This window comes from Megalobrama amblycephala, linkage group LG3, assembly GCF_018812025.1.
Source record: "Megalobrama amblycephala isolate DHTTF-2021 linkage group LG3, ASM1881202v1, whole genome shotgun sequence".
NCBI lineage: Eukaryota > Metazoa > Chordata > Actinopteri > Cypriniformes > Xenocyprididae > Megalobrama > Megalobrama amblycephala.
In genome coordinates, this window is record NC_063046.1 from 29,889,691 (window position 1) to 29,916,238 (window position 26,548).

Consider the following 26,548-nt stretch of genomic DNA (forward strand, 5'->3'; position numbering starts at 1 on the left):
CTGAAACCCGGGGCAGCCTGTGCACAGTAGCACAAAGCTGAGACAATCCCATTCATTAATGGAGAACTTCCATAAAGGGGTGGTATGGATGATAATGCATCCCAGGTACCCATGCCCTCCCATTTTATACCATGACACCCAAGTACTGATAGGTTCACCGTTTTCACATGATACTGGCCAATTAACAAATAAAGGTACACTTCACCCTGGCCTGCTACACTAGTATGCCTAGTAACACCTTGATTAGCTGGTTCAGGTGTGTTTATTTGGGTTTGGAGTTGAATTCACAGGACTGTGACCCTCCTGGAGCATGATTGGAAACCCCTGCCCTAACTAATATGCCAACTACACCCAATTCTGCCTAATAACTCACTGTGTAAAATACAGGTTTGGAACAGCATGAGGGTAAGTAAACGATGACAAACTTTTCATTTTGGGGTGAAATAATCCTTTAATCCATCCTAATATATCCCATGTGTGTATGTGTTTGTATAGGTATCAGATGTCTGACCACACACATATTGGCACTGTGAGAGACCTGTTCAAACTTCTTTAACTAGGAATGAAGCTATTGAACAGAGCGTTCCATCTGGCTCATACCATATAAACATTCACAGTCAGATGGAAAGAGAGAAAGAAAGTAACCTTCTTTATTTATTAGTTATGTGTGGTCTGATTGCTTTATGTTCCAAAACAATTTTGATAAGAATGCTACTTTGAAAACTTGATTTCAGTTGAATCAGCTCATCAGTGTTTAGAGTTGCATGGCATTTGTTAATTAATTGTGACAAATTATTGTTCCCTAGCATTTGGTATTCCTGTAAAAACCTACAATTTCTTATTATGCTCTTATAAGCCATGATCGCTGACTTTTTATTATTATTATTATTATTAATAATACTGAAACATTAATTAATTAATGGAGGTCTTAATATAAGACCTAAATAAATAATTAGAAATAAATAAATAAATAAATTCATAAATAAATCTGCTCTTAGTGAGAAGAAACTACTATTGTTAAACTCTGCTCCAAGATTTGATTAAACTTTTTTAAATTTGTCAAACAATTTCTGTGGTCACAAGTGCCATATTTAGCTTAGGGACATTTCTGTCAAACTAAAATCATTTCTGTCATTTAAGGATTTAAAAACTGTAGTCGGTTGGTCATCTGAAGAGACCCAATTGCTTTATATGATGAACTCATTACTTTAAGCTTATATTCATATAAACATTTATAGATGCAATTATTAACGTTATTGTAGTATGAAGCAGAGCAGGAGCGAGTGTTGTGGGAGCTGAATGAGGCCGCTGAAGCGATTGCGCAACACACGCCTCATGAGCAGCGGGACTTTTATTATGCCACAGTCGCCGGCGCCGCTTCCGCTTTTCCGGTCATGAGCATGAGGTAACGCAGCTCTGTTTGAGAATACTCTGTGCGTTCGCTCGGAGGCTGCTGTGAGACACTTGTTTGAGACACACTGCAGTAAGCTAGATCGATTTTAGAATATCATATTAAATGCTGGATGGCTTGTGTTGATAAATGACATGCATTTAATTTTAAAACGTACTGAATGATGGAGAAAATTCTGTATTACTGTTACTGCTTAAAATAAAGCTGCATCTGATTATGCTATGTTAGCTACTTGACAAAACTGTGTTTTGGTAAAGCATGGTAACGTTACTCGCAAAAAAATCAAGAAAATTAGATTTAAACAGTAAGACTAAACGTGTTGAGCTATATAATAACAATTAGTTTTCTGTATATAAATATGTCAAAACAGTTGTTCACTTGTCTATTAAAACATGTAATATATTAAAGCATCTTTAAAGGGCACCTATTATGCCCCTTTTTACAAGATAATAGTAATATTGGTCTTGGGTGTCCCCAGAATGTATTTGTGAAGTTTCAGCACAAAATACCCCACAGTTAATTTATTATAACCATTTGAAAATGTCATTTTTGGGGCCTGTTTTAAAAAGAGCTGTTTTGGTGTGTACCACCTTAAATATAAATAAGCTGCATATCCCCGCCCTGCCTTTGGATGAGGGCGTAACTTGCATACCTATGGCAATAAACAGTCGGTAGAAGCAGAATGGCTGAGAGTGAGAGACCCGCTGTTTTGTATGGCATTCAGCCGTACATGTTTGAACCGGAATCAGACCCAGATGATGAAGAGACTCCGGCAGAAGAAACACAATTGAGAATGGAGCAGGACGTCTCTGAATGGTTATTTGATACATTTATGTACTTATAGAGTTTTAATCGCGTCCCCTTTGCAATTATGGATGTGCAACACATACACACACACTGTGATAACGTTTGCGCAATTTTTTGAAACTACAAACACAAATACTGTGATAACGTTTGCTAAGTAAACATACACAGTTTTTAATACAATATCTTTAAAAAATATATATATATATACGTGTGGATACACACTATACAAGGTTTAAATTATATACACAGACATTCTACGACGACGACAACAACTTTAGACGCATTTGTTATTGAATTGGCTGACATCGACTGAAATGACTATTTGCACAAAAAACATTAAATACACTTACTTCTTCTGGAGGTGACGTTGGATCGCGAACAGTAGGCAACGATCCACACTTGAGGATTAACTTTGAAGCAAGACCTGCTTTGAATTGACCCTCGTTCTCAAAACAGTCAGTCAAAAAATGATTCGTGCAAACATAAACGTATTTTGGAATTTTGAGTGGCGCCTTTCTTTCGTAAATAAAATCCATCCACTGCGTTTTCAGTGGCTCTGATGTCGGAAGTAAGTGAAAACTACTATGTTCATTATTACATCCCACAACAGAACACTTATGTTTCTTAGGAGACATTACCGGCTGTCGTTGAAACAATGGAGGATGGTTGACAGATCACCGAGGTCGGGGTCTATGCCAAAACCAGATTGTCAATCAAACCACGTGGGTGGGGCTTAGCGCAATTCTACGTCACAGTGAGAGCAATCTTAGAACAGGGCGTTCTGAGACAGTGCTTATGAATTATTGAGATTGTAAAAAAACCACTGGGTGGATTTTTCTCATTCTAGGGTGGTTTTGCTCACACACTGCCAACACACATTTATGGTCAAACACCATGTAAAAGTGAATTTTGCATAATAGGTGCCCTTTAATATGTCTTTAACCATGTATTTCCATGGTTTCTACTAAATAAAATCGGAAACCGAGTGTAACGTGGGTATGATGCAATTGACAGGCGACTCCTCACACGTCCCGGAGCCTTGGTTAAAATTGCAATTTTCTCGCAATTTACAAATAGTTGCAGACATTTGGGTTGTTGTAAGTACTCAAGTGAACAAAATATATAACACTGGCCTAGTGGTTTTTGGATATTTTACTGCAAAATTCTTACATATTGCACCTTTAAATAATTTCACTTCTCATTTTAAAGGGGTCATATAATGCCACTTTTACAAGATGTAAAATAAGTATCTGATGTCCCCAGAGTTTGTATGCGAAGTTTTACCTCAAAATACAGATAATTTTTTATTGCATGTTAAATTTGTCACTTTTTGAGGGTGAGCAAAAACGCTCCGTTTTTGTGTGTGTCCCTTTAAATGCAAATGAGCCGCTGCTCTCAAGAAGAGGGCAGAGTTTCAAGAGCTCCTGTTAGCACTGCAGCGCCGATTACCTCACACAGACTCACTTAAAATGTTAGAAACTGTCCAGCCTTTTATGTTCAAAACGGAGTCGGACAATGATGGAGAGACTCAAGAAGAAGTGACAACATGTAGAATGCAACAGGACGTTTCTAAATGGTTAGTTGCTTAATTTATGTCGCTGATGTGGAGTTAACTATCTTAAAGTCATTGATTAGCATATTCTGTCATGATAATCTTTAAATCGCTCCTGTGGGAACTGTTGTAAGATGCCTACAGAGCCAGAGAATATATGCTGCATGAAGATATATAGAACAGATGTAGATTAAATACGGTTATAACTTGTCATATTGTCATCTTGCATTTATGACATGCTATTGCATTTGTGTTACATACTGTATTGCAATTACTCAGCCTCACCCGCTTTGTTGCATGTTCCCGGGGGCAGGGATTATGTAAATTTTAGGGTTAGTGATGTCACCAACCCAGGAAAAAGCTTGTTGTAGTCCCTACCAGCCGTTTGTTGTAGTCCTTAAACAGAGAATTCTTTAAAAGAAAATATCTCCCTTTGCTTTGAACTTTGAGTGCCGTAACTTTGTAGATGTTGTTTGTACTCTAACAGCAACATTACACACTAACTAAAGTTAAAATGTGAAATCATAATAAACCACCCTTTAATTAATTTCATTAATATAATTTCATTAGCTATTCAATTTGAAATTCTTCAAATGTGAGTTTTGACAAACTGGAATTTGATGCTAGCTAAATACAGTCTTAGCAAAACCATCCTAATCAATATGAAATATTCACCTTAATGTGCTAAATGTTTTGGTTCAGCGTAAAAGCTCAGCATGGGCTAATTAACTTAGCTGTCATTTGCACAGCTGGGCCTGTAAACGGTATCAATATGACTCCAGACTGCATTAGCCATTAGCCACCTGCTATCCCATACTGCTGCTCTCCTCTACATACCCCATGATTTCAGCTTGCGGCTTGATGTTTGTTTTTCTCTTATTTGATTTGATTTTGTTTGATGTTTATTCTGTTGATGATAAAAGATCAGCAAGAGCTGACCAATTAGCTGTCTCATACTCACCGGGTGCTTGAGAACATCTTAAAGCACTCCAGCTGTTTTTAAAGAGTACTTTGAAGGGGGGAAAGGGATAAATAAATGTGAAAAGGGGTGTCCTGAACAAAGAGAAGAGAAAAAGAAGATGAAGTTCATAGAATTATTTTTGATTAAGTCTTAAAAGAAAGAAGATTCACAGTCGTCTTTGTCCTCCCTTTGACACCAGTCAAACAACAAGGACACAAGACACAGTGCACTCATCATAAGCCAAAATAATTACCATGCTACGAATCCCCCACTCTGACTGTTGTATTGGGCCACTCTCACAGCACATGAACAAACTCTGTCAGGCTTTCTCTCAGCTGGCTGCATGGTCAGACAGAGCAGAATGTAATGTGGCGCTCGCTACCGGACAATCTGCTCTTTCATCTTTAAGAGGCTATGATGAGTCTTACATCGGTCTTGAAACTCATGCAGCTTAAAAACTGCAAAGGCAATGTTTTTCATTTGAGTTGCCCTTTAATTTTTTCCTCACTAACCTTTTGATCTAAATCTTCTTAACTTTATATTAAATGCTGTGGCCTGCTTGAGGTGTCTGAGCCTTTCCAATCACTGTTCCTCTGATTCCAGCAAGTCTGGAAATGAAAGCCCAGATTCAGACATAAGTACTCACACATTTACAAAGCTCCAAAACTTAGATGTCATCAGTAGCCTGCATTTGTATATCGGTGTGTATGTGTGAGAATGAAGGAGGGTGTTTGCTAGTGTTGTTTGCAAAATTGTTAACTTTCTTTGCAATATTGCTAATGACCCACCAAAATAATGTTTTCTCTCTTCCTCTTATGTAGGTATCTGTTTGGTGTTGTCCTGATGAAATTAGCATTGAAGTGCTATGGTGAGGTAACTGTTAACAAAGGGGCTTAAAATGCATGCTATTCCTTTCAGGCCTCTGATAGAGGTCACAGACTAAGGATGCCATTACTCACATCAGAAGTATTTCAAGCTGTTAAAGATTCTTTCTTGATTCTTTGATTCTTTTTTTTTTTTTTTTTTTTTTTTGGGGGGGTCAAAATGAGACATAGGGCCCTATTTTAACTATGTAAGTGCATGGTCTAAAGCGCACCGCGCAAGTGCACTTAGGGCGTGTCTGAATCCACTTTTGCTAGTTTAAGGACGGGAAAAATGGTCGGCGCATGGTCTAAAAGGGTTGTCCCTGTTCTCTTAATGAATAATGGGTGTGTTTTGGGCATAACGTGCAATAAACCAGAATCAATAAATAAATCAGAATCTCATCTCCCATTCCCTTTAAAGGTCAGTTGCGCTTGTGCCATGACTGATTCGCTGTTTACATGGAGGAATTTGCAAGCGAAAAAACTGAACGCTTTTTTAGTGAGGAAATCGATCTGCTTGTGCACGAGGTTAAAGCGGGCGAGCAGACCATCTACAGGAAAAGCTGGATTCCACCAAAGCATTTTTATCTTTATGCACACAATAATTACATTGTAATCCTTTTATTTTTAATATATGGCATGTTTGTGTGCTGCTGCGTGTCCCTGTATTTGTAATTAGCAGAGTGTACATGTGTTGTGCACCTGCATATTGACGCATTACTAACGCGCTCTTTAAATAACAAAACAAATATTGCGCCATGGACTTTAGATCAGGTTTCAGTTGGTCAATGGCACTGTCTATTTCAGTTGCCTCAAAATTGTAACGTGCCAACAATGTGCCTGAACACAACAGACCAGCACACCCATGGGCACACAAATGGGCGCAAATGCATTTGCTATTTAAACAACGTGGCGCAGGACGTGAAAATGATAACTGCGTCAGGCTGAAACTAGCAAAAAACACTTGCGTTGCGCCTGGTGTATGATAGGGCCCAATATCTGTCTATGAAGCACAATGCCTCTGAGTGTGTTTCTCTTTCTATGTGATTAGAGAGGTCTAAACTTTTAACTTTTTAAGATCCTGTGCAACATGATGCAACAGTTGCAGTGAAATGCTTTGAAATCTTAGTTAAAGGCTAAGAAAACGAACTTCTGAGTATGATAGTAATGGACTATTGATAAAACACTTCCTGTTTTCTTTGGTCTTTGACTCAATTGTATTGACCCACTTCAAAACCATTTAGGCCTATTCTTGATGAAACTGAAACTGTTCTAGCTGAATCCATTCTTGGCAGTAGCTACATGTTTTCATCCAAAGTTGCAAATTTAACTTGTGCGCAAAATTGGAATATTGCATAAAAAATTGTGGAAAAAAGCCTCATTTCCATCCCATGTGTTCAAGAGAACAAACAAAATTGTTCATTTCTAGGTAACTGGCACAATAAAAATGATAAAAATGGACGTTTCTGCAATCGGGGAAGCCACTGTGGCTCTTTTTTCCTACATCATAAATGTCTCAGAGCATGCAGACGAAACGCAATAAACATTTGAGATGCTGTGCGGTGAAATTGGTCAGCTGGTTAGTCCAGTTATCCAATCAAATCCACTTTTGAGGGAAAGTCTCATGGGTTTTTTTTGTTGTGCATGGAGGGATTTATTTGGTAAATGTGTTTCCATAGTACTTTTTTATGCGCATGTCATCTTATCAAATAAAAAAATGTTTTTTTTTTTAATGCACATTTTTATAATTTGTGCGCATCTTGGCATTGTTTTTTTAATGCCATATCCCAAAATTTGCATAAAATAGGTGGATGAAAACATAGCTAGTCACTCATGTTAAGATATTAATTTAACTATTAGAGACATTTAGCAAAAGGTTCATACTAATGTGTTCATAACCAAAAAAATGTTATACTTTATTTTGTCAATTATGCCTCTGTGTAGGTTTCATAAGGTGTTGAAGACATTGAAGACATTTTTGGCAGTAATGTTTTGATATTTTCCCAATGCCAGCTTTCCAGACTGCTACGATATACATTTGGTTTACCAAAAACCAAGAACATTGAATGCGATTTGCCAGACAGTTTACACAGGTTATAGAGAACATTTTGAATATTAATTGTTAGTCAAATGTACAGCATAGTTATTTAGATGATGAAATAATGTACAATTAAAATTAAAATATTATTAATAATATTAATTTATAATAAACATATATGTATGCATGCCTGTGAGTCTTGTGCATATGTATATGTGTATACACTCGCAGGCCAAAAGAGTTCACACACTTAAATATTTCATTGCCTTGCCAAAGCCTTTAGCTTTAATTGCAGTGTGCATTTGTCATATCATTGTGTCGACAATCTTATGCAAAGTCACAATATTTATTTGCTTCAAGAGTTGTATAAATGTTTGGTCGAGATCTTGTAATGAGAATGGGAGAGTCCATTGGAGAGTGGGACAGATGACTCTGTGTGTGTGTGTGTGTGTGTGTGTGTGTGTGTGTGTGTGTGTGTGTGTGTGTGTGTGTGTGTGTGTGTGTGTGTGTGTGCGTGTGTGCGTGTGTGTGTGTGTGTTTGTATGTATAAAAGTAAGCTTTACATTTGTTTAAGGTTTGGTACATAGATTTATAAAGGACAGAGATACTCACTCAGTGCACATGCCTTACATCCACATGAACAGCTGTGTTCATTGGTCAGATTCAGAACAGGTAACTCACAGCGGATGCCTTGAAGACTTCCTTTCACTCTGTGTGTGCGTGTTCTGAACTCTCACTGCAATGCTTGCTGTGACTGTTCTTGACTTGAGTGGTGTTAAATGGGCTTTTGTGTTTGATAGTGTGTGTGTGTGTGTGTTTGTGATACACTGTCATTGAGCTGTGGGCTCAGATGAATCTGTCTCTCTGGGATCGCTCACCACTCTGCTGCCTTTTCATCTCTTAAGCCACTTGGCCTGCGGACAGACAAGGAGAGAGAAAGAGCGATGGACAACGGGAGGAAGAATGAATGAGCTGAGAGGGATTCCAGGCAATGGAAGGATCGCTGGCTGCACTTCCCCTGTGATCGGGCCCTTTCTTATTTGTCCTCCCACCCTTGGTATTATTCGGCATGAATTCTTTGGAACGCTTTGGTACTGCTTAATTTACATGTATGCCAACAGGCTTTTAATGTATTTAAATCTTGGAAGATGTTCAAAGGAAACCCATAATTCCTCTGAAATAGGCCTTTTGAAGGTTTTATCTCGCTCTTTCTCTCTAGCTAATCTCACAGCCCCTCAGCATGCCACAGCAATTTTGCTAATGCCAATTAAGCTTTGCATTAGCATAAAAACAGCCTTTAAAGTTTCGCCCTTTTCATATAAAATAAAGAATAATATTGAATGCTTGACCATTTACAACTTAAAACAAATGTCTTTGGAGCTTTTCACTTACAGTCTACTTCAGGGAAATAAAGCGCTCTTTTTCTGCTGTTTCCGTTGGCGTTCTGGTGAACTGGAAAGAGGGAAAAGGTGGGAAGAAATCCCTTAATGACGACTCAACAGATTTCCCTCTAATGAGCAGAAGCTGTTTTGAGACATCTCAAATTCTTCTTTCTCTTCAAATGAAGGTTATGCTATTAATGTTCAACATGCTGGCGCGCTGGAGCTCGGCTCTCCAGAAATGTTGTAATTGCCATGCAGTTTTGTTAGGAATCAATTAATTAGCATTAGGGCTGCACTCCAAAGCACCGAGCAGCACACGGCAGAGTTTCATTAGCCAGTAATGTGCAAATGCCACCCAGAGGAGACACACAAATTCTTTTCAGATTTCTTGCATGTTTGTGTGGAAGTTTAATGTGTTTCTTTTCTCTTTGCCCCATTCTCTGCATGGGAGACTGGGAACATTCCTGTCTTTCCCTGTCTCATTCGCTTTCCATTACTTTCTCTCTCTCTCTGTAGTACGGAAAACTGTGGGAACCACCTCAACCTGAGTACATCCATTTTTTGCAATAATGTAAAAGTCTTTACTGACACAATTTAATGCATCTTTGCTGAATAAAAGTATTAATTTCTTAAAAAAAAAAAAAAAAATCTTACTGACCCTAGGCTTTTGAACAAGTAGTGTACACTTTTAACAACGTTTTGAGTTATGACAACTTTGAGTGAATGTATGTTCAACCAACAAGCTACAGTGAGTTAGAGGAACTTAATTTGAAGCATAAACACATGTTTAAGTTGATTACTAAAAAAAAATGAAGTCACTCCAGCTACCAGAGTTGTAGCCCTGGAACCAATTACGGTCAATTGGTTGGGACAATTTTTGCCATTGGGATGACTTGGAAAAAGTGTCCTAATCAACCTGAATTCAGCCTAATCTTATCTATTCAGTTCAAATCAACAGCTATCATAGCACATGCTAACATAACTTATTTAACATGAATATTTAATGAACAAGTAAGATATTACTTGTCACTGGCATTAGCACAGTCATTGCTTATAGAGTCATTGCTTATATAAGCGCAGTCATTGCTTATATTGCTTGTAGTGTTTACCTTCATGTATCTACTCAACAATCAGCACAAACCACAAAAACTTAAGCATTACAGAAACTCTTTTCAATGTCAAACATAACAGCATTAGCAGGTCCAACAGGTCTTTCCCTTCACTAAAAACAAATTAACACTTAATTTCAACATTTATTCTCCTATGCAAAGCATGCTGGGAACTAGAAATCCACTGCCTAATTTCTGAAGTTATCAACAATTTCATTAAGTTACTACAAGCCAATTAACACAGAGATTTGAGTTTAAATTACAGACGATATTAAGTTGAAGTAATGATCAACATTATTGTAACTTAATAACAGAACTTGTAACTTAAAAGGTTTAATTAAAACAATAAATTAGAATTTTTTAACTTCCAATTATTTAAGTTGTAGTAACAGGTCACCTGAATTACTTTTACACAAAAGTTTAGTAAACTTTTTTTTTTTCATACTAAAATTGTTAACATGCATATTGTTTTATTGAGTATTATTAATGGAATATTGTATTCCATTGTAAGTGACTCATTCTAACCCAGATTGTCACAGCATGCATTTGAGAGAAATACAGGACGCAGAACTAACAATCAAATAACTTTAATACACAACAGGAACATAAGCACTACACACAGACAAAACACTGGGGAGAACTAAGGGCTTAATTAAACAAGAAATAGTAATCAAGGAATTGTAAACAGAACAGGTTTGGAATTAATTAACAATCAAGGAAGCTAACTATAACTGGGAACTCAGGCAAAACACAGGAAGCACACAGTGTAAATGAAATCAAAACATAACATAGCAGAATATACATGTTACACAGACAAGTTGAAAAGAATTTTTGTGCTAATCAACCTTATGTCACAAGTGCTATTGACTGAGCTCAACTTGAATACGAAATATTTCTGTAATCTCCACGATTGATTCAGAACGGATGTTGCAATTTACACCCCACAACAGGAGAACAACCTGTCTGGTCCTTTGTAGACCAAAATAGGGAGGAATAAAAGTGATACATTTGAGCATGAACACAGAAATTTATACTTTAGTCTGTAGTTTGAAAACTGATGCACTTCGCAAATAAATAATTCTGACAAGAACAATGGGTTTTTGATATGTTTAAAACTGGGTTTCCAAAAAGCTGCCAACCAAGTAATTGCCTTATAAATAATCTTATCAACTGAGGATGTTCCACTTTTTTTTCGCTTAGCTGTTGTCGTGTAAGCACTTGTCATTATTTACTTGCGTTTACTGCAGCTCAGCAATGTGAAAAGAACCTCAAAAGCTCCAAAGTATAGAAAAACGGAGAGCACAAAGTAGAGAATGAAATGTTCAACCTATTAGCAGCTAGTCACCGCGACTGACTGTCAGCATAAGGAAGTGCTTTCAACAGTGCGGGCTGTCAGCTGGCATGGCAGCTTATTGCAGATGAGCACACTCTCTGATTTCTAGCTCCGCGCTTCAGTCGGTATTGATGAAATCAGTCAGACCTTAGATTCTTAGGATCTGTGAAGGAGGCATGGAGGATCAAAGCAGGCCAAGTGGCTCAAAATTACATTGACCATCCAGAGCAGAGAGACTCTAAAGAAGGTAATTCTAAGCTGCTGTCTAGCGGTCGCTGAGCAGACCTCAGTTAAAGAATTCACATCAAAGAGGATTGGAAATCTTGTCCCTCTCCCTCCCTCCTCTGCAGGCTCAATTGAACATTTAGCCTTTGGGTTTTGCCTTTTCTCCTCTCATCCTGTTCTAATTCTCATTCTAATGTTTTAAATTACCCGTCCTTTTAAGTAAAGAGCTGTGCTGATGGAGGCCATTTAGATGAGAATCCTGCTCTTCATACGATGCTGTTTCTTATTTTAGCATTCTGCCGTGCTATAAAATACCTTCTGTCGCTTCTTATGGGATATAATACTCCACTCATGGTACTTTGATACTTTGTCATTTCTGCAATATACTCCTTGCTGTAATCTTCGGTGTTTTATCTCAGAGACTTCTTGCGAACATAGCTATAGTAGCAAAGATACAAATAGCAAAGAAATACAATTGGCCAATATACAAAAATAGTGTATGACAGTACGTTATTTCACATACAGTCTTGTTGACGTGACTCTGCTTGTTGTCAGGCATAGTGTTTCTCAGTAGGAGCTGATCTCATGGCAATTCATAACTATTTTACATTTTGGCTAATTTGTATGATCGCGTACATTTTCGTACAATCTGCTTACGCCCCAGTGACGGTTATGTTTAGGGGTGGGGTTAGGAGTGGACCTTCAGTTTTTGTATGATTCACATTGTACGAATTCATCACCACCTCGTAACAGTTACATTTTCTGTGAGATCAGGTTGGTGTTTTTTGTAGCTGTAGTGGTGCAGAAGAAAGATTTGTAATGAACTATCAGACTAAACCATTGTTAAACCTTATGTGGGTCTGCTGACTGTCCCAAGTCTGTTATATTATAACAGGAGGTTTATGCAGTTATATACAGCAAAGCACTGATAGTTGCTGATTTCTTTGTATGTACAGGGACACATTTGATTCCTTTGACTTTAAACAAACAAAAGTCTAGTCTTTGCAGTGTATTCTGTCCAAAAACTGACTGACATATAAAGCGATTAATCACAGTTTGTTTTGTTTTGCTGGTGAGGTTTCCTTTTGTATTTATCTATTGTGAGATAATTTATCTCACAATAATAGGCCAGCATTAAAAAATGTATTTGAATAATTCTGTGGCAGTCTCTGTGAATGATTTTACAGAAAGCATACTGAAAAATAGGGGAAAATTGCCGGTAGTTGTTTTTAGTACTGTACAAAATAAGAACAGACCACTTCATAATTACAAACCCAGCTGCTTAAAGAGTGAGTTCACCCAAAAATGAAATTTCTGTCATTAATTACTCACCCTCATGTCGCTCCACACCCATAAGACCTTTTTTCATCTTTGGAACACAAATTAAGATATTTTGATGAAATCCGAGAGTTTTTTTTATCCTCCATTGAAAGCAACGAAATGACCACATTCAATGTCCAGAAAGTAGTAAAGACATCGTTAAAATAGTCAACGTGACTACAGTGGTTCAACCTTAATGTTATGAAGCGACGAGAATACTTTTTGTGCGCAAAAACAAAACATAAATGACTTTATTCAACAAATTCGTCTCTCTCCTTCTCTCCTCTGCTACATTATTTTCGTTACAGCTTCCACGTTCTACATCCGAACGACAGCTCAGTATTGACCGACGCCTCTTCACGTGAGCAATGTGATGCTGACGCAGGAGCCGGCCATTAAAGGGATAGTTCACCCAAAAATGAAAATTTGATGTTTATCTGCTTACCCCCAGCGCATCCAAGATGTAGGTGTCTTTGTTTCTTCAATAGAACACAAATGATGATTTTTAACTCCAACCGTTGCCGTCTGTCAGTCAAATAATGCTAGTGGATGGGAACTTCTACTATAAGAGTAAATAAAACTTGCATAGACAGGTCCAAATTAAACCCTGCGGCTCGTGACGACACATTGATGTCCTAAGACACGAAACGATTGGCTTGTGCGATAAACCGAACAGTATTTATATTATTTTTTAACTCTAATACACCACTATGTCCAACCGAATTCAGCACTCGTTAGTGAGGTCTGATCGTGCTCTGACAGTGATGTCTAGCTCTCATTGAAGTATATGTGCGAGACATCACTGCCGCTGTCAGAGCGCGATCAGACCTCACTAAGCGAGTGCTGAACGCGGTTGGACATAGTGATGTATTAGAGTTCAAAAATGATTGAAATGAAATAATGAATGAATGAACTGACAGACGGCAACGGTTGGAGTTAAAAATCATCATTTGTGTTCTACTGAAGAAACAAAGTCACCTACATCTTGGATGCCCTGGGGGTAAGCATATAAACATCAAATTTTCATTTTTGGGTGAACTATCCCTTTAATGAGCCGGCGTTCGGACGTAAACAAGAAAACTCAACACTGCGCCTACGAGGTAAGAGAAGAATTTGTTGAATAAAGTCATTATTTTTGTTTTGTTTTTACACACAAAAAGTATTTTCGTCGCTTCACAACATTAAGGTTGAACCACTGTAGTCACGTTGACTATTTTAATAATGTCTTTGCTACTTTTCTGGACATTGAATGTGGTCATTTTGTTACTTTCAATGGAGGATAAAAAAACCTCTCAGATTTCATCAAAATATCTTAATTTGTGTTCCGAAGATGAACAAAGGTCTTACGGGTGTGGATCGACATGAGGGTGAGTAATTAATGACAGAAATGTCATTTTTGGGTGAACTAACCTTTTAAATAGTGATGCTCGTTTATATCTAGCAGTTTATTTCCTTCTAAGTGAATCAAACAAAAAGAGCATTTTTCAAGTGACTAACCTGGCAAACTTGGTCAAATAAATCATGTGATTATAGTCAAACTTTACCTGGATACCACAGTTTTCAGTTTCCAGACAGACTAATATAAAACCTGTCTGCTCTTACATGCAATGGTTGTGTACATTCAGACAGAGTAGAGATTAGATCTTAGTACATCAAGAAAGCTTTCATGTACACAAATAGACAAACACCATTTTCTTTTATCACTAACAAAGCATCACTCCACATTTTACTAATCATGTATTAGTCCATGTAATCTTCTGCAGAGGTCATCATTCTGGTTATGTTAGTGGTAGAAAGGATATGTGTGGTCTATAAACAGCCTGGCCTTTAGTCTGTATAGAGCTGTGCTTTAAAGGGACCTGTGTTTGAAGCCGCTGCAGTGCCGTTCAAAGCTGCAGCTGTTTTGGCTGCTAGATGATGACAGCTATAACTGATGTTGATTTTGGCATTCATCTCCTGCATCCTCTCATGCAAATGATCCAGAGCATGCTGAAATGGGTCAGGACAGAAACAGAAGATGATATGTGCTGCACGCTGGGAGTGTGTCCATGTCTGGATGCATGTGTTCATCTGTATGTTGTCTGTCTGTGTGTGTGTGTGTGTGTGTGTGTATTAAATGCTTGAGCTCTGCAGTCAACAGAGAGCCTAATGAGATATTTAAATTTAAAAATCACAGAGTGAAAACAAGAGAGAGAGAGTAATTAAGGCAATGTTTATTGGTTCCCCTTAAGGTCTTCTCTGCTTAGTTGAGGGGGTTTGTCACATTAAGGGAATACCAAAAGCTTCGCTGTATGTATTAATTTTCTTCACTAATCCCACTTGTGCATGGTGGAATAATATCTCGTATTACAGAGAAGTATGTGGAACACAAATATCCTAACAGGAGCAGATTTACAGCCTCATAGCAGTCAGACATAATTGCCCTTAATTTGACAAGATGCTCTTTCCAAACAACTGTCAATTGTTGTGTAATAGTCTACGCTTCTTTTTCTTTTTCTTAATCTTTTTTTTTTAAGTAAGGTAGTGATAAAACAAGAGGGAATGCATCAGAGATTAACTTGTTGGGGGTCCACTGAGACTATGGGAGATATAATAGCAGATACTGTATAGGAAACAATACAAACCTATAGAGAGAGAGAGAGAGTGCGTCCTCCCAGACATTCTGCTCTGCCGCACATTTCCCCATCGCCCACAGACCGCCAGAGCTGACATCACTGTGGAAACACGCAGAGGCCACAGGCCCCTCAGCGTCTGCTCTCAATTACACACACACATCCAGTGAAAAATCCTCAGAACACTCACGGTTGGGAAAGGGCTTCAGAAGGTTATTAAACCTGCTAGAAAGACCTCCACTAAATAAACCTGCTGTGGGGCAGCAAACAGCAGCCAGAGGACTGGGAACCCAGGAAACAGACCAAACAGACTTTGCAGAGCAGAGCATTGCTTGATGTGGAGTAGAAATTATAGTATGTAGTATGGGCATTGTACATTGCAGTATTGGCTTGTTGTAATTAACTGATTGCATTACTGAATATGTATTAGAGTGGTTAAATGCTGAGAATTGTGACAAGATTCATGTTTAGAATCTACACTACCGTTTAAAATACCCCAAATTACTTTTAGTCAGCAAGGATGCATTAAATTGTTCAGTATAGACATTTATAATGTTACAAAAGATTTCCATTTCAAATAAATGCTATTCTTTTGAACTTTCTATTCATCAAATAATCCAGAAATAAAATGTATCATGGTTTCCACAAACATATGTAGCAGCATGACTGTTTTTAACATTGATAATGAAATGCTTTGTGAGCACCAAATCAATATACAAGAATTATTTTGAAGTATCATGTGACAATTGAGTAATGCTGCTGAAAATACAGCTTTGCATCACATGAATAAATTAAGCTTTAATAGTAAGCTTTAATAATAATATTTCACAATATTACTGATTTTATTGTATTTTTTATCTTATAAATGCAGCCTTTGTTAGCATAAGAGCAAATATTCTTTCAAAAACAATAAAAAATTTAACGACCTCAAACTTTTTAACGCTATTGTACATTTTTGCATTTCTTCATTTCATTCTGCTCTAGCTACTCTAGCTTACACTTGAAACTTGCCATTTCAGTCGCTGTTCCTCATTTGTAAGACACTTTGGATAAAAGAATCTGCTAAATTAATAAACATAATAAGAATAAGTGAGAAAGAAGTACACACAAAGAATGTCAAACTACAATAAATTACAGTAGTTGCCAGTAAGTTCTTTCCCAGTAGTGTAATTATCAAACTTGCAGAATCCTTGGAATTCTGGGTGTAAAAACAAAAAGGGGGGAAAAAACGTCTTCATAATTCTTCTTATGTTTTTCTTCCATTTTGCATCTCTTGGTTAGATTCTCGCTCTCTTTCCTGCATTCTTTATTTTTCATGGCTGACTGGCTTCCATTTTCAGTTTGGCAGGGAGTGATGTTTTGAAAAGCATTCCTCTGATTGAACATAAAGTGAGAGGGTTTGAACTCATATCGGTATATTAGAATATTCATCTGGGATTATGGCAGAGTTAATGGGGAAGGATCAAAGTTCAGAAGCCTTTGAAAAGAGAGAACATAAGACATTGCGGATAACTTGATGGATTGTTATAAACACTGGAAAGGTCAAATTCAACTGCAGAGTCAGTCATTACTGTTTTTATTAGTTCAATATTATATACTGTTTCAGTAAAAGACCAAAAAGGCAACAGGCTGGCTGAGATGGAGTTTAAATAACTGTAATTTCTGTTTATTTGGCATACATAAAAGTATTCCATTTTTTAGGCCCATGAAGCACATTATAAATTGGCTTAATCATAACCTCTGTTGCTGAATAGTTTAGGCCTATAGATTGATGCATACATGGAATAAATCTCTGTGGTGTCTATTACTTTTTATTTGTATTACATTTTATTTTGATCCTGCATGCAAGTTTTTAATTAGTGTTACGTTATAGATGATGTTTTTCAATATTACAAATAAAATTAACCTATTCCAGCTTAATATACAGAGCCAAATATAAGTAAGCCATTTGCTCTATGCTATAGTGTCAACCATTTCATTTCATTATTTTGGAATTTTTTTTGGTGAATCTAATGACACAAAAATGACAAACTTCACCATTAAAAACAGATGATAAAAGGCTGATAAAAATGTTCTAAGCTCCAAGACTATCCTAAACTAAACCTAAAATCTAACTGGTTTGAAATGAGTTTCCAGGGCCAACAGGGTTGTTGTTCCGGGAACATGTACTGTTGTTTATCAAGATATCGATTGTTCAACTGTTGAAACCTCTTTCTGAAAAGAAAAAAAAGAAAAAATCTTTCAGTATACAAAAACTCCATAAAACATTTTTAAAAAGTTGTTAGTTGTGAAAATCATATGATCTGGGACCTTCATACAGTGCGTGCCATTGTAAAGACTCCCTCACAGTCTCGTTTTCATCTCAAATTCAATATTTTGTCTAACCTGACTATGGTCTATTACAAATTCCAGAGTACAAAATCAATCAGCTTTGAAGCCATTTGTCATTTCTTAGAATATTGTGTGGGTTTGTTTGTGCATTTTTTAATTTAGATAGATGTTCATTGCTTTCATAGATGCTGCTATTCTGTTTGATGAAAGAAAAAAAGATGGTGAAAAACATCTAGCAGTATGAGAAAGATTGAAGTGGAGTGATCATGGGAAAGAGAAAAAGAGTGAATGAAAGAAAGGGGGAAAATTCAGGCCTAATAGAGGAGGCCCATACGTTCTCCAGATGTTCTCCTCCACGCAGCTGACATGCAGGAGAAAACCTTCAGAGAAGGCCCTGACACACACACATACTCAGCCTCTCTTTATGGTAGATCAGGGCTGGTTAGCATCATGTCCACGTCCGGAGAGCTCAGACCTCACCCCCTCCTCTTTCACATGTGAAACCTTGAGAAGGACAGATTTGCTCATTATTTTACATTTCAGAAAGTCATCCCAAGCAAGGCAGAATTTCTTTCTTCTTTTTTGGTCTGGTATCAATTTTTAGAGCATTTAATAATAAACCAACATCTGTATGAAAGAACAACCAGCCCTCAACATCTCAATAAACCCCCATCCATGTCTCATTTTCCCTTTCCATCTTTCCCACATTCCTTTCTCTTTCCCTCTCTCTCCCTCCCTCATCTTCAGGGAATACTTTGAATGGCATTGTTTCTTTGTTCAGGCTTTGTTTTCCCTTAGTACAGGCACACACTCTCACAAACACATGACCTAACACACACACACAGACGCTGTCGCACTCAGAGGAACATTTTCCCAGGCCTTGAAGGGGCAACACAACACCATCCTGATGCTTGGGTTCAGATGACATCACCAGGCCCTTAAGAAGAGTCCTCCCACACCTCCTCCCCTCCATTCACACGCACTCTCTCACGCATCCCTCCTGCCCTCTCACTCACTATAAACACCACGCCAATTTACTGTTACTGGATCATCACATAGGAAAACCAAATCAATCAATCCCTGCATCATCCTCCTGGATGAGAAAAGCTCTTCTCTTCTCTTCTCTTCTCTTCTCTTCTCTTCTCTTCTCTTCTCTTCTCTTCTCTTCTCTTCTCTTCTCTTCTCTTCTCTTCTCTTCTCTTCTCTTCTCTTCTCTTCTCTTCTCTTCTCTTCTGAATGTATTGTGAGAGGGCTTCAGGGAATGTGTGTGTGTGTCCTGGGGGATCACTCAGTTGGGTGGGCCCATGCTGGACATCAGGGCATCGCACAGTGACCTTTCCTTCAAGGGTCAGTGAACTCTGTGTGTATGACTGAGCTCATGGAGACTTTCCTCAGAGTGCTTAAATGCACCATCTCACCAGCAGAGAGAACGAGAGAGTATCTGGTGTAGAGTACATTCCCTGTTCTGTCAGAAACTTAACAAATTCAAATTATACTACATTCTTAAATAAAGGTTCAATGAACCATTTTTTTTCTAAGTGTGAAGAACATTTTAATAATCTAAAGAAACTTTTTACACTATAAAGAACCTTTATTTTTTAAGAGTGTAGCGGAGGAAGGCCATGCAACCAATAAAATTTGTTTTTGAATGCCACACCATTAGAAACAAGGACCCTTTTAATTTTATGGCTATTTTTCTTTTCTTTTAATTGTCATTGATGCTTTGGCAATATTGCAACCGATGTTGAAACTGAAAATTGACAGAAAGAGATTGCTTTTGATCAAAGATCTGGGTGCTTCTTTTTATATATTTATTATTTATATTTGTTATTATTTAAGCAGAACAGATTTATGAATGATATTAAAGTCCCCCAGTCAATAATCTTAGCCCTTAAAACTGATCTTTGATCATCAAAATGACATATTTAAACGTTTTTTTCTAGTGAAAAAAATTTCTTCATGCCTTAAAATAGCTTGAATGTAACTCTACACCCTTGCCTCATTTAGTATATGTGGATCTATGAATATTCAAATTAGCCCCGCCTCCACTCGCTCACGCCAGCTCAGAAATTAACTCACTCAATTTACTGAGGTAAATGCAGCACATTTACAACATCAGACACATAGCGGTAATTATATGGTTAGCCTTTTGCTTTACTATGTTATCAAACAGCTAATAATGTGTTGCTAATGTTACACAAACCATGTTCCCGTTCGGTATGTCAGAGTCAGACAGCTGGCTTCTAACAGTCAGTATCCTTACAGACGCTTTGAACAACTCAGAACGTCAGTGGAGAAAGGCATATTTCATTATAACATTGTAATATACATCATACATCCACCATATTGTTTAATCTACATGATTTTTCATATCAAAAAGATATGAAAGATATGAGACTGTCTTTTTTTCCAAACTGCAGTTTTAAGGAGAAATTACTCAGCAATGGTGTTATATGAGTTTGCACATGGTTTGTCTTAAAGCATATTAAAAACACCACATAGACATATAAACAACAACATTAAAAACTTGATTTTCACCATGCACAGGGGGTCTTTAAGAATTATACTATCAGCCTTCTCCATATCTTTGTTTTTTTTATTATTTTAAACTGGCTTGTTCTGTAAAGATTTCATCTTTTGGGTTGCTATTCCCCACTTGAGCACTGCAGACCGGGGTTTGATCACCCCTAAGGCAGCCTCGCTATAGCAGAAGCACCCTCTAATGTAGAACGGATTCTTTCAGCCCTTTCGGATCAAGTTGCAACCATTCAGAAGCACGACCAGGCTCTGTCAAAGATCCTTCACCAGTCTCAAGTCTTCTCACCTAGAGACACACTTCCTGATCTTCCACCCAGATCTTTGTTTGCTTTCCCATCTTTCCTGAGAGATGCAGAGGATTCATTACCCAATGTACCCTGGTCTTCCAGCTCCATCCCAGGAGCTTTCCCCCAAGCTAGAATCATTCTCAGAACCTTCGCCAGATATCTTCAGGTGGAGACCTGCCTCTGTTCCAGAGGTCCCATCCACAGAAGTCATGGCTGTTCCCAAGATGGAGCCAGCTAAAACCAAGTCTCTAGCTCATCTTCCTGACTTATCCTGAGTTCCCCCGGAGTATGCGGACCTCCATGATGTCTTCGGTAAAGATAGATCTGCCACACTGCCCCCGCATAGACCTTATGACTGCACTATTGAACTGGTTCCTGACTCCTGCCCACCTTCTGGAAGGCTTTACTTTCTCTCTGGTCCTGAGAGATTAGCCATGGACAAATACCTCAAAGAAACTCTGGACAGTGGATTCATCCTTCTTTCCACCTCACCTAAAGGAGCTGTATTTTCTTCATTAAAACGAGGGATGGCATCCTCAGACCCTACATAGACTACCAAGGTTTAAACCATATTACCATCAAGAACCGGTTCCCTCTTCCCCTAATGATCATGGCTTTTGAGATCCTGCAGGGTGCTGCCATCTTTACTAAACTGGACCATCGTAATGCATATCATTTAGTTAGAATCTACTAGGGAGATGAGTGGAAGACTGCATTCAACACCCCAACGGGCCACTACAAATACCAGGTAATGCCATTCGCCGTGGTTAATACCCTAGCCATCATCCAGGCATTTATTAATGATGTTCTCAGAGAGATGCTGAATACATTGTACATGTGTTTGTTTATCTGGATGGCATACTCATATTCTCCCGCAACTACCAAGAACATGTTCAGCATGTTCGGCAGGTTCTGGTCCAGCTGCTGAAGCATAGACTCTTTGTGAAACTGGAGAAGAGTGAGTTTCATGTTCCAGCATTCACATTCCTCAGCTTCTACAGAGGGGCGTCCAGGCCTTCATCACTGGAAGGCTTTTGGCCGGCTCATTGGATCTTCCACCAGCCCGTCTTCCATCTTCCACCCCCCTTCTTCCAGCTTCCACCCCCAGTCCAACGGCCAGACAGAGAGAGTAAATAAAGACATTGAAAAGACACTGAGATGCCTGGTTGCCAACAATCAATCCGCATGGTGCTCTTGATTAATCTGGGCCTAATTTGCACATAACGCCCTTTACCATTCCTCCCTGGGCATGTCTCCTTTTGAATGTCAGTATGGTCCCCCCAGGTAAAACCAAGTAAAACATTACCCCACAATTTGAATTTGTCAAGTGAAATGACCTCAGCAGTTGTGGCTATTTCATTGGAATGAAATAAAATAATGTTAATTTAAGTGTTAAAACATAACTGCAACAAAGTTCAGGGAAGAAGGAGGAGGACATTAAACGTAACTTTAATCATACCTTTAATCATAAAATAAATAAATAAATAAATAAACAAAATGAAAGGAGTGGCAGCAGCCGACTGCAGCATATAAGCGTAATAAAAGCAGCGATGTAAAATGTCCCAGGCTCTCTGCCCCACCCTGCTTCGTACCACAGTAATGTTAATAAAACTTTAAAACATTAGCTCATCCATGAACATGATTTATGCCAGAGTCCCATTGTATTGCTTTCCATCGGCTGTGGAGGTGAAGACAACTCCCATGACTCTACGCCTCTTGTGACGAAAATTACATGTTGTGCCTTTAACTGTTTTTAGATAGATAGTTCCACGGTCCCTTTCAAAACATGCCGAAATGAGGTTTTGTTGAAGGTTGAGTTTTACAGTGAGCAGTAAAACTCTCAATCACACTCTGAAGAGTGCACTGAGAAACACAGTATCTTTGGTTGGTTATTCATTATGAAGTAGGCCTATCTTTGTCCATTGAAGAACAAAACATGTCCTGAATTAATGATTCTCTTAGGCCATGAAACAGCTGGCTCACTAGACCTTTGCTTCCTCTTATGCTCATACATCTGTCGTTCACACCATTCCCTCTTTCCATGCTGTCTCTTCAGTTTCTTTGACATCTCTCCTGTTCTCTTCTCCTATTGTAATCAATATCAGCTGACACTGCTTGAGAATGTAATCAAATTATATTTTGCACACTTTTTTTTTACCATCACAACATTGTTTAAAGATTAAACATTGCTCCCTTCTCCACCCCATGCATTCCTACGGAAGAGGATTAGGGCCAAGCAATAATAAAAAAATAAAACCATCTTGAGATTAAAGTTGTTAAATTTAGAGAAAAAACTCGTTAAATTTGTTCTCATTAAATTGTTCTCATTAAATTCTCGTTAAATTTGTTCTCATAATTTAATGACTTTTTTCTTGTAATTTAATGACTTTATTCTCATAATTTAATGAGTTTATTCTCAACATTTTATCTCGACTTTTTTCTCGAAATTTAACGACATTTTTCTCATAATTTAAAGAATTTGTTCTTGTAATTTAACAACTTTTTTCTCGTAATTTAATGACTTTATTCTCAACATTTTTTCTCGACTTTTTTCTCGAAATTTAACGATTTTTTTCTCATAATTTAACAACTTTAATCTCGAGATGGTTTTATTTTTTTTATTATTGCTTGGCCCTAATCCTCTTCCGTACATTCCTGTACTGTCCTATCCAATAAAGGCATGAATAGGCCTAAAATATAACTTTATAAAAAAATGCAGCCTTGCTTAGCATGAGGGACTTCTTACAAAAACATTAACAAATATTACTGACCCCAAATTTTAAAACAGTAGTGCAATTTTTATTTTAGAAATTCTTTTGTAATCATTTCAGTTCAATTTCTCTTTGATTCATAAAGAGCTTTAAACAATGAAACTCAGAATAACAGTGAAGTTATTGAACTTAACAGAAACAATGTTTCCTGTTTCAGTGCTATGTATTCAGTACAGTATGGCTGACCCAGGTTGGCTGGTGCGTGAGACTAAAGCATGTTTTTCTTCCTCAAGGTCCTCTGAACAGAAGGCCATGACAGTAGAGCATGTGCACGTACAAGCTCACAGACAGTCACACAAATAGTCAAGTGGTTTATGAAAAGGGAAGATGAGTCCGCACGCAAGCAAAGGAACACACACATCTGCTGAATGTGTCAGTGGGAGCAGGGATTCTGGGTAGAGGTGAGAGATCCTGCCAGGCATTCTGATTAAATCCTAGAGGAAATTGTAACTTCCTCTTGCAGAGGACAAGGTCCCAGATCAACGCACACACACACACACACACCTAATCATACTTGATAGCTTTGTAACATTCAGCTTAAACCTTCAAATTGGTCCTGACTATAGAGAGAAGAGAGTATAGGAGAACATGTCAAACCTAATAGAAAGAGAAGAAAAATTGAAATACTGTATATAGATATATATGTAAAATAATACAGCTGTTGTATCTTAATGCAACATTCAACATTCTGTTTTCCCAGACTGTTTCCATGTGCAACCAATTTCCTGCATAGCTGTGCTAGTTTGATGTTTCTCCTGTCACTCCATGATCTCTTTTGTCTAACCTAATGAAATAGTATCAACTCGAATCAATATTTTAAGCTATTCAGTATCTCAAAATGAATAGGTTATTTTATCCTAAATGTTTTATTTTGCTCTACTGTATGGATAGTGCATAATCTCTTACAGTTTTCTGTGACCACATTCTATTAATTTTGTGTCTATTTTTCAATATTATAGTCTTTGAATAGTCTTTGAATTTGAATTATGTTTTTAAGACACTAAGTAGAGTTTCTAGCTACATCATTTGTCATTATATTTTTATTTATTTATTTATTTTACAACAACATGTTGTCATATAAACGTTAGGTCTATATGACTTAAAAAGAGCAAAGGCTGTAATGAAGCTTTAAAGTTTTAGAGTCTAGTTTGTGTTTACACCTGGTGTTAAGAAGCGCTTTCGTCAATCTGATCAGAAAATAAACTATGCTGTAAATTGGGTTTAAAACATTTTGTCCACTTTCGAGCATTTCCAGACTGGATTGCTTTCATAGTGTAAATGTTCATGTCATTGAAAGAGTTCAAACAACCACAAAAGATCGCCTATTCTTCACCTATACTGACCTAATGCGTAAACATTATGGGAAGCGCGTTATAGCCAGACGGGATTTAAACTTTGTCGACTGAAGACCGAAATTTGGTTTGATGATAAATAATGATGATGAATAATTTTGGTCTGTTGCTTGCTCTCTCCGTAACAGATTTACAGATCCACAGATCCACATGCACCACCAACATGAGAAACAAAAAAACATTTAATGAAAAAAAATATTTTTAAGCATATGTTTAACAATGTTGCTTGTAGTGGTCTTACGCCTGCAGAAATAAACTTTCAGTTTTAGGCAACAACTGTGTCTTGCACATGAGTTTTTTTTTTCTGTATATGGTTCATATAACAGTTAAAGCAACAATGCTGCTAAGATTGTTCCACAGTTTCTTTGTGCTTAGTTTTAATTCATACATTAATTATAAGATCATGAGCACTTAATTCAAGATCATTTGCTTAGAATGAACTTATTTATTCCATCCTTTCTTTTTTAAAATCACATTTACGTCAGAGTTCAGTGAAGTTATTGTATCATGGGAGTTTCCCTAAAATCTGTTTCTCTTTTGCTCTGTTTGCTTTTCATGCTATAGCTGAATTCATTATGAGGACATTCCACACATACAATCATCTGAGACTGAGTTTTCCATGCAGTATACACATGGACATATTATCACCCTCCCTTTCTTTCTTCATAAATCCAGGGTTGACTGCCATCTGCACTTCCATTTGACTCCTTTGAGAACAACAGCCTCTTCCACACTGTGCCGTCAATGTAGTAAAAGGCAAAAGGTCAAATATTGTACTTGGGGAAAAAAAACAAAACCAAAAAAACATGTATCCATTTAGACCGCTCACAGTATTTATAGTAACTCTTAAAGCCCCCAGGTATACTTAATTTTCTGTGTTCCGTTCCATCTTGCCCACAGTTGAGTGCTTAAGCCTTTCAATATATTCTTTTGACCGTGAGTGCAGATGCTTTCGTGGACCGTTCTTTTCAAACGCTCAAATTTTTGTTTTCCGATCTCTTTATGAAGTTTTTGAGGCGTCAAAGTGGTAGTTACAAAGGCAGCCAATGGATGGAAATCTGACAGCATTCTGTCATCAGAAAGATCTTCGTTTGTCTTCTGAAGATTAATGAAAGTCTAACCCTTTAATGCAGCTGAAGACATCAAAGTAAAGTGGTTCATTTCTGCTATTTTCAGATCAGTATGAACAGAACATTTTTTTTATTTAAGCAACTGAGTGCTGGGGATTTTTTGAAATACTCTTATTATGGATAAAGTTTTTGTAGGGTTTTTTTTTATAATGTTTTATAAACTTGTTGAAGTTGCTATGTTGAGGGATATACGAAATTTCAGGGAGCAATAAGCTAAGAGAGCGAGAGAGAGAGAGAGAGAGAGAGAGAAGATGGGCTGTTTCTGGATGGCCAGTGTTTGGATCAGGAGCAGGATTTGTCTCTGAAGCTGTGGTTAAAGGTTTACAATGCAGCGGCCCCCAGGGAGCGTCTCACTTTAAAGCATGGATTTGTCTTGGTGGCACCTCTTATCTCAGGAAACTGTTTATCTCCATTGCTTTTCTTTTCGCTTTGTTTCTTCCCTCCACTTTTGCTTCCTGTTTAGTCCTTGTTGTTGTCATTATTTCTGGTTTACCATCTTTGTCCGCCTCTCTGACCATCTGCTCCA

At 37.6% G+C, this 26,548-nt stretch overlaps 1 long non-coding RNA gene across 1 annotated transcript; it reads left to right on the forward strand.

Annotated features, from left to right (window-relative positions):
• Window positions 1-3,520: 3,520 nt before the first annotated feature.
• LOC125265060 lies at window positions 3,521-25,449 on the forward strand. The gene is made up of 3 exons (XR_007184195.1): window positions 3,521-3,794; window positions 23,774-23,941; window positions 25,021-25,449. It is a non-coding gene; the product is annotated as an uncharacterized LOC125265060 (long non-coding RNA).
• Window positions 25,450-26,548: the final 1,099 nt, after the last annotated feature.